Source organism: Mauremys mutica, chromosome 19 (genome assembly GCF_020497125.1).
Source record: "Mauremys mutica isolate MM-2020 ecotype Southern chromosome 19, ASM2049712v1, whole genome shotgun sequence".
In the NCBI taxonomy this organism is placed as follows: domain Eukaryota; kingdom Metazoa; phylum Chordata; order Testudines; family Geoemydidae; genus Mauremys; species Mauremys mutica.
In genome coordinates this window covers 1333140-1342656 of record NC_059090.1, presented here as the reverse complement: position 1 = coordinate 1342656, position 9517 = coordinate 1333140, and the positions used below count along the sequence as shown (strand labels likewise).

The following is a 9517-nucleotide window of genomic DNA, read 5'->3' as shown; positions in this document are numbered from 1 at the left end:
CCTATCCCTGAGCCCCAGGGTGTAGGAGCCACCCCTACCACATTCACACCCTCTCCGGGGGAAGCAGAATCCACCCCCACCCTCCTGACCCAGACCCATCCCCCACCTCAGGATGCTGGATCCCCCTCTGCCCCACTCACCCAGCTCAGGGTGCAGCAGTCACCCCTTCCCCACAGCAGGGGATCAGCCCCCGCCCCGGGGGGGGGGACAGAATACATTCGCCCAGTGTCTTGTTCTAAAAATCAGTTGATTTAATTCACACACAAAAGAAAGCTCCTGAAAAACAGGGTTCATGGCGACAAAAGCAGTCTGGTGTGCCAAGCAGCAAAGCCCCCACATCCCCCACCGGCCATTTATGGCTGGGATTGCCGCGGGAGGGGCGGCAGGCACGGGTGTGACACACAGTGCTGGGCTCAGCTCTGCCTCCCAGGGAACAGCGCCCCCCCGAGTCACCGGTGCCACTCTCTCAGTGGGCCTGGAGACCCCCCGCCCAGCCCCGTGCTCAGTGTGGGACATCTGGATGCCCAGCACAGTGGGCAGGGGCTGCAGGCGAAGTGTTCTGACCAGCCAGTGCCCAGCTTGGCGTGTGTGCCCGGGGCTCTGCGTGCCCTCCCCTGCGGCTCTGCATCCTGGAGCGTCTTTCTGCAGGAAGGACTCACCCCAGCCGGGCCAGGAGAGCGAGGGTGGTGCGCAGCAGTTGCTCCGAGAGGGGAGAGCGTTGGTGCCGTGGGCACAGAGAGATGCTGGGTCCCCAGAGTCCTCTCCCCTCACCCCGCACTCTGCCAGCTGGGGATGCCCTGGCTCTGGGTACAGCAGGGGCAGCTGGATGGGCCGTGCACACCAGGCTGGTGTGGCCAAAGCCTGGGGCTGGCACCGCAAGGGCCAGCTCTGAGCAGAGACCGTTGGCACTTGACAGGCTGCAGCTCTCAGCAGAGCTGGAGCAGCCACCTAAAAACCACAAAATAAAGAAACAAACCCATTGACTTTCCAGTGAAGCGAACAAGGCAAAGATTTTTGTGTCATTTGAAGTTTTTAAATGTTTTTAACAATAAAATTGAGTGAAATTCTCCAACGAACCCTCTGTCTGAAAGGCAACGTGGAAATGACTCATTTCAGAAACACCAAAACCAACCCTGCCTCTCCGGAAGGGGCGGGGCTTCCTGTCACTCCAAGGGGGTGGGACCATAGCATGGGGCGGGGCTGCAGAGAGGTCCCACGCCATGGTGTGCCTGGGTTGCACTGCTGGGCCCCTGACACACAGACCATCTGGGCCGCAAGCCCCTGGAGCTGAGTTCCTGCAGCCAGGGAAGCCAGGGCCAGAAAAGCCCTCCAAGACCTGGTCTGGCTGAGAGGCCCACACGCAACATGCAAACCCTGGCCTGCCTGTGGGGCTGAGACCTGCTGAGTGCCCTGGGTCATTGGCACAGGGTGGCCAGGGTGGAAGAACTCTGCAGTCTGGATTCAGGCAAAGATTCAGGTGATGGGGCTTCCACCACGTCCCCTGGGAAATGCCCCACAGCCTGGGCGAGCTCCTGCCTGAAGCCCGGACTTCCCTTTGCTCAGCAGCATCTTGCTGCGTCCTCAGCAGCTGTCAATCATCCTGGTGTGGAAACATGAAGCCTTTCCCCACGGCTCCTTGCCTCCTATGTTAAACTAACTAGCACAGACGCCACGGTCTTGAAGACACTCCATGGGGTTATTTACAGGATGCACTGAACAATGCGCCGCAGCTTCAGTAATATCATCCCTTAACAAGGGCAGCTCGGCCTGGGAGCACGGTGCACATCTCTGCTTTCCCGTCCAGCGGCAGAGATCCCATCCCATCCGAGAGATGAGCTGTGCCGTTTGCTCTTCCTGCCAGGGTGTGCCCTCATTACAGGGGCCCAGCGAAGGATGTACCCGTGACAGCCAACTAAATCAGTCACTACCAACATTGCCAAATTGGGGTGCGGGGTGGATACGTTACCATGGGCTCTTGAGCCCACGGATTCACAAGTGTCACTAATTTTTGTGAGCCTCCAGTAACTGCACAGACACCACGGGTGTCATTGGACATTGAACCTGGGAGCTTCAGCACCAAAAGGACAGGCCTCTCCCGCTTGCGCTACAGCAGAACTCCTGTAACACTGGGGGACTCGGCAGCTGTTATAGCTGCTGTGACCAGCCACGAGAAGCAGACATGGGCACACGCAAAAGGCCAGTGGGTTACATGCTCCCCCATTAGACAAGCTCGTCCCAAGGGTCTGAGGTCTACAGTAGTTCAAGTGCTACCTGCAATCACTTGTATACAGATGGCACCGTCCTGGCCGAGCTCTGCCACTTGAGCTCCACGCACACTGTCAATCCACCACGAGGCCACATGCCCAGGAAACTAAGTAGTGAGGCTCGGCACTCTCTTGTGAATCTACCCTCAGATACCTGCTCACCCCAGCCTGTTTGCTTTCTCAGCACCTAGCCTGTGGCCAAGCCAATTCACATGTGCTAAAACATGCTTGGGCGCTGGGCTGGCTAGACGGAACTCAGCTGGCCTGCCTGCTGTGACCTGCCATTTTGACAAGATGATCCATGACAGAGTCTCTTTCACAAACACAGGCTGGGGAGGGACAGCTGGAGCCTCGGTTTTAAACACTAGAAAGGCAGGCAGGAGCCCAGGGCTATGTTCCACCACCACATTCTAGCCTCTTCCTATTCTAAGCTCAGTCTCTGACCTTTGGGTTTGGGGTCAGACACGCTGGTTCCATCATGGAACGGTCCTGTGGCATCTCTGCGCAGGTTTTGATCCGTGTGCACTTTGTTGTTGATTTAGATCAAGCCAGATCTCCAGAGGCCTCAACAATATGATTCCTCAAGTTCTCCAAATCCTCTGACGGCTTTTAGAAGTTCAGTGCCTCTCTTGAAAGCCCTGTTTTCTGTGCACAGTACCTGCTGTGCTTTGATCAAAGTGCTCCTTGTGCTCACAGCAAATTGCAACATACCTGTGGTAGCTGGCTGCAAATGTCGTTCCGGGAGCTCTACCAAGCGTCACCAGGAAGCCGGGGCATCAATCCTCCTTCAGTCACCCAGCCGTGCAGCCGGTGGGGGCTTGGGAAGCTCGAGCACTGTGGTAGCTTTTCCTTCTCTCTCAGCAAGGTCTAAGGTTTACGGTTAGTGCACCCAGCATCAGCAGTGCAGGCCGAAGTCCTCTCATCTCTTCCATTCCATTTTTAGGGTCTAAGCAAGTGGCTGAGACATTCTTGTCATACTTTTCTCTCCATTCTCAGATGGGATCTTCAGCAACGTTGAGTCAGAATATGCTGCTCTTTGCTCTTCAGGTGTGGGGTCAGTCCCATTACAAAGGAACCTGTTTTTCCCGCCTGGCAGGTCGTAGCCTTTATTGGGTCATTTCTTGTGTTTGTCCACCCACATTGCATGAAATGCCAACATTGGGTCTTCTATCTCTTCCTTTCATCTTTTCCTCTGTTTCTTCTGCAGCATCTAGTAATGGGCCTGTGAGCTTAAATCTGTCTGGAGGAGCATGTCCTAGAATAAAGTGCTTCAGTTCTTTCTATAAATTGCTTATCTGGTGCTACGCAGAAGGTGACATTGCAACTTCCTTTTTAAGCTGAAGTCGTTGCCTTGGGGTTGTTTTGCTGGCATAAACAGCAGTTAATCTTTGCCATTTTGGGAGTGTGGAGGTCAGGGACAGCTCCTGACTAAAGCTGATGCCAGAGAGGCCTAGAACAAGGACATAAGTGATCACAGCAGCTTTGTTTTGATGGGGACAATGACAAGGAGGGCATGTCAACATGACAAAATCAAGTTCGCTTAATTAATTTGCGTTGGCATTCAGCCACCGCAGTAATTCCATCACTCGTGGGTGCCTACATTTTGCTCCTTGTCTCCGCAGTGCGCGTCCTCACCAGCAGTGCTTGTGTCGATTGTACTGGCAGCGTGGGGCATTGTGGGATGGCTTCTGAAAGCCAGTAACAGTCGATATACACAATGCAGCGTCTACACTACATCAACTACATCAACCTGGACTCTACCCCGCTCATGGAGGTGGAGTTATTAAGTCCACATAGCAGGGCAGTTACATCAGTGGGAAATAAGTTTTAGTGTAGACACTTCCATAGTTAGGTCGATGTGAGCTGCCTTGCATCAATCTAACTCCTAGTATAGACCCCAGACCTGAGAAAATGTCCTTTAAGCTCCTCAGTGTTCTTCTTTCCCACTTCACTAGACAGCGTTTCAGGCAGCGGCACATTGGATCCTGAAGAATCTGAAGCATTAGATTTTCCACCCCTTTTGAGATGAGCATGAATCTTTTCTGTCTTGCTGTCCAACAGCTCCTGATGTTTGTATTTTTCTTTCCAAGTATTATGGTTTCATTACTTCAGTCCCTCCAGTCACCCGTTTCTTATCACTTTCTGCAAGTTTAGGTGAGTCAGATCAGCTCAGACAATCATGCCTGGTAACCTCTAAACACTGATCCCCGGTTACTGTATTGAGCAGCAGCTTTCACCGTTCCAGAGAGAAATAATCATCCCCCAGGATATCCTTACCCCACTGAAATCAACAGCAAAATTCCCACTGACTCCAGCGGAGCTAGGATTTTATCCTTAGTGAAGACTTAAAAACAAGATGACCGGCCAGTTTTACACCAAACCAAATTATCAGTCTGTCCAGCCACTTCCTAGAAGCTTCTAGATTTTATTAATCCAACTCCCCTTTAACAATTCACCGCTCCACCAACTCCCCTCTCCTCAACACCCAGTCAGCACTGATCCCACTCACAAGCCACACCCCTCTCTCCAGTGGCTCCACCCCTTCCTCTAGGCTTCTAGACAGTTCTATAATGTTCTTGTAGCTTCCTAACAGGCATACCAGGAACCTGTTTTCATTACGCCCTGTTAGCACTGTCGAATGGTTAAAAACTTTTGTGCATGATGACATTGGACCTTAATGTTTCCAGCATAAAGAAATTCAAATATGGTAAATTTCATGGAAACACTTCAAAGTGTCACAGCAATTAAAAAAAAAAACCTGGGAAAAAAATCAACCCTCCTTTTCTTTCTTTTTCCCTGGGGAAAATAAAAGTCTTTTCACAGATCTAGGCACTGTCTCTTTAGGGACATCCCCACACACTCTGCAGGCTGTACCAAGCGCTCAAAAGGAGGAAAACTTGGAGTGGAAACCCTCAGGTATGTTAAACCAAAATATTATTTACCGTTCACTTACTAATCCCGTTCTCCTGTAGAAAAAACAATATTTATTTAGCAGAACTCAGCAGTTTTGGGTTCTGCCGATGCTACCTAAATATAGTTCATGAAAAATAAATCGCCTTCTGCAGGCGGGCGGGGGTGGACCCCGCTCCCATTCGTCTCTGCACCCATCCCGCTCTGCAGATTACAGCAGGAGAGAGGCGAGTGTCGCTCCTGAGCTGGGGGCAATTGTTATATATCAGAAAGGAAGAACTAGCAGAACCGTAATAAAATAATCATTGTTCTGAATAAAATTAACAGTGGAAGCTCAGATCTTTGGAAGGCGACAGTAATTGCAACCAGACGACCCAGCTGGTGCCAGACGAGCACTTTTCGCTGCTCTCTGACAATGGCCTTCCAAAAAGCACAGCTCTCCAGTGTTTGCAGAGCAAAGGGCTGTGGCCCGTGAACCGTTTCCACTCCCCCCTGGGGGCAGGACGTGGGTCTTTGTTTTGCACTTGCCATGCAGACGCTGAGTGTTTGTTGGCAGCAGGGTGGCCGGACTCTGCCCTTTGGGGAGGGGGTGAGCCATTGTTTATTCTGGAACAGAAAGCACAAACCTCAGCAGCTCTGCAGGGATGGGACAGGTGACAGGGACCTGCTGGGAGGGCATGAGCACATGCTTGCTCTGTGTGTGTGTGTGGGGGGGTTCTCCTGGAGGGTCACTCAGGGGTAGGACAGCGGGGGGCTGGCTGGGCTGCACAGACAGTGGCAGTTAAGGCGTCTGTGGCATTTCTGTCTTTGAGCCTTTCATTGCTGGGCTGCCCTGCCTAGCGATCTCTGCCAGGTTCCGAGACTCTGATACAACAGCAGCACAACGGGTGCTGATCCATTACCACTCCCCTCTGGCGCTGAGGCATGCGCATTGTACAAGATGGGGAGGGCGCCTAGCGTACAAGCTGTAAACTGACACAGAGTCCCAGGGGGAGGATCCCCTACTGGCTCCCTCCTCTCCTGGGAAGGTCAATCTGGCACTTCCAGACGCTTGGCACAGGGGACTGGCAAGGAAGCCAAGAGGCAACACACTCAGATCTGCTAAGAAAGAAATACTGTTTACACAACGCCCCCATCGGCCTGTGGAACTCACTGCCACAAGATCTCACTGCCACCAGCAGCGCATCAGGATTCCAAGCCAAGGCCCAGCACTTTTGTATGGCCATTGAGGCTCTCCAGTGATACATGAAACAGGATACAAATGGAAGGGATGGAAACCCTCTGACTTCAGGACATAAACCAGCCTCTGACTGGGTGATCTGGGAAGAAACTTCCTCCATGGGCAGATTATTCCGCTCTGCATGGGGTTGTTGCACCTTCTTCTGGGTTGGTTCTGGCCACTGTGGACCAGACGGACCCTGCTCTGATGCAGTCTGGCCAGGCCTAAGTCCCCTTCCCCCCTTCCTTTGGGGCCCTCACTATCTCCCCCCATCTCCCCTGGGCTCTTTGCCCTTCTGTTAAACCCTTCTCCAGGCCACACCGCACTGTCACTGAGCAGAGCTGGGCAGTGACGTGAGTCTCCCACAGGGGCTGCAGGAGCTGAGAGCACTGGCCTGGGATCTCTTCGGGGGACAGTCTGAGGCACTGTCTGTGCCCTCGTTCAGAGGATGCTGTGATTTGGCCCAAAATACAAACAAAAGGAGCTTCAGCAATTACTATGGTGTATGTTCAAACAGCCGTGGTGTTCCAGTGCAGATGAACTTCTGTCCTTTACCATTCGTATGGAGCTCTTATTGCTGTGTGGAGAATGGAAGGCCACTTTCATGAAGGATTTTGAGAGTTTGAAATCTGGCTTAGTGCCGAATGGAACTGAAAGCAGAACAGTTCAGAATTCCCCATGAAAGAAAATTCCAACTGATAGTTTGTTTCAGTTTTGACTCTGTAGAACTTTGTATTGTAATGTATAGGAACACAACATTTAAAAAATTCAAAATGTTCTGAAAATATTGACATTCTGAAATTTGACATTGTCAGCATTTTTTTTTTTTTTGGTTTTCTTCCAAAATTAAATTCCAAAAAGCAGAGGCTGCTGGGGCAGGGCTCTCTGTCGCCGGGGAGAGGCCCCTGCCTGTCAGCAGGCCAGGTTCCAGGGCGACTGGGCTCAGCGGAGCCTGACTGGCGGGAAGGGGCAGAGGGGGCTAAGTGCTGCTCTCAGGAAGGTTAGCAGCAGCCCACGCCTGCGGTGGGGGCAGGTGGCTGGGATGGCGCAGCCACCCTGAGAGGAGCCCAGGCTCCCACGCCGAGGGATAGAGCTTTTCCGGCTGCGCATCCCTCTGCCTCACTGCATCTCCAGCCAGCCACCCGCAGCTTGTCACTGAGAGGGAGTGAGGGCTGGGGGGTCGGAGCAGGGCGCACCGTGCCCGGACTCCTGGGTGCTGCTCCCACCTCTGCCGCTGACTCACTGGGTCAAGGCTCGTCCCCTCCCTGGGGTCTCAGCCCGTAAATGGGGGGTGTAGGGCTCAGTCAATGGCTGCCCAGGTGAAAGGAGACCTAGAAGGGTATCGAGACTAGTGGGGGAACTCCCTGATGTTCATGCATTACCCCAGGGAAGTGCTGGGCCCAGCGAACACCAGGCGCTTCGTGGCCAGGGCCGTGAGTTCCCCGAGCTGGGCCAGAGCCCACCGCCTGCCGGGCACAGGGTGGGCACAGGCTGGGGGATCTGTCCCAGAGACCATAGTGGCAGCCGCAGGAGGAAAGAGACTCCAGGAGGGAACTCAGGCCGAGGGCCTGATGGGAATCGGGGTGACGGTCCCTGACCTGTACTATGCAGGAGGTCAGACTCGGATCAGAACGGTCCTTCCTGGCCCTAAACTCCAGGGGTGGCACCCTTCAAAAGGGCATGCATTGCCCGCACAATGTCCCCATGACGCTGGTAGCTCAGGCCAACCCTAGGATCACCTGTGAGTCTGTCAGGCTCATGGCTGGGGGAACGTTACTAAAATTGTGCAAATGGTGATAAATTACAGTGTTGGGACTTTCCTAACGGCTGGTGGACGGACGGCTGTAATACTCCCATGCTAACTTCTGCAGGTGTCATGTTCAGAGTAATATTTGCACACGTGTGTTATGTAACTCTCACATGGCTGGGACGGACCCCAGGACAACAAAAGCCATTAATCACGGCTGAGTTTCACCCCCAGCACCAGCTACACCTCTTGGAGGAGAGAGTGGTCACTGGATATCCATTAAAAAGCAACGTATCCAGAGGAAATACCTCGACTCTCAATACAGTAGGTAGAAACCTGTTTATGGGATGGGGAGAAAGGGAAACTCCCATCCAGGGATGAGTCACATGGGATGACTTCACCAGCAAACTCCCTCATGGAGTCCACTCGTCACCTTTTGCATGCAGGGCCGGCTTTAAGCTGATTCCCCCGATTCCCCGGAATTGGGTTCCGCACCTAAGAGGGCCCCGCGCCTTAGGCCTCTTTTAATTTTAAATTTTTAACTCACCTGGCAGCAGCGGGGGGGCGGGGTGTCCGCTCTGGGGCTTTGGCGGCATTTCAGCAGCGGGGGGGGGGGTGTCCACTCTGGGGCTTTGGCAGCATTTCGGTGGCGGGGTGGGGTGTCCACTCTGGGGCTTTGACGGCCCTGTTTGCATCCATGAGCTCGGAGGCTGGAACAGGCAGAGGGCAGGGTTTTCAGATGAAAGCTGCCTAGTGGGAAACTGGGTTCTTTTCACCCAACTGGACCCCAAGAGGTAAGGACTTTGTTTGCCAGGCAAAGGGCCCCCAGCTGCCTCAACTGAACCTGCCAGACTTGGGTTACTTTGAACAGAAGTTTTGTAAGATTAAAAACCTGCACTTGTCTGTGTCTTTAGCATTCTTAGCACTGTGCAAATATCTCCTGCTTCCTTTCCATTTAATTAATAAAGCCTAAATCAGTTTATTACAGTATCAGTCTGAGCGTTTGTCACAGACTTACAGATCGTGCCCACCCTTGGCTCCATGCGGTCCGTGGGGGGTGCCCCTTTCAGTGCGACAGCCCTTCTCGGGGGTCCACTCTCTCTCGGGGTCAGGCCCCTCCACCTCCTGGAGCCGCACCGCTCTGAGCCTCAGCACGTCTGTCTCTGCCGTGGGCCCCCTCAGGGAGTCCACGTGCTCTGGACCCCCCGGGCCTCCTCACCCCCGAAGGGGTTGATGTAACCCTGTTCTCTAGCCCGGAGCGACTCTCAGCCAGCATAAAACAGGAGGGTTTATTGAGAGTTGAACCCAGCACAGGAAACTCTCAGGGCCTCAGGCCTGGCCTCTCACAATAACAGCACATCCCAGTCCCCCTGCAGC

General features: G+C 53.4%; 1 long non-coding RNA gene across 2 annotated transcripts; it reads right to left on the bottom strand.

Moving 5' to 3' along the window:
* Positions 1 to 230: 230 nt before the first annotated feature.
* Positions 231 to 4643, bottom strand: LOC123352835. Of its 2 annotated transcripts, none has more exons than XR_006574293.1 (2): positions 2272 to 4643; positions 231 to 948 (listed from the first exon to the last, which is right to left on the bottom strand). It is a non-coding gene; the product is annotated as an uncharacterized LOC123352835 (long non-coding RNA). The 2 variants fall into 2 exon arrangements; XR_006574292.1 differs by having other exon boundaries at positions 2709 to 4643.
* Between the last annotated feature and the right edge of the window lie 4874 nt (positions 4644 to 9517).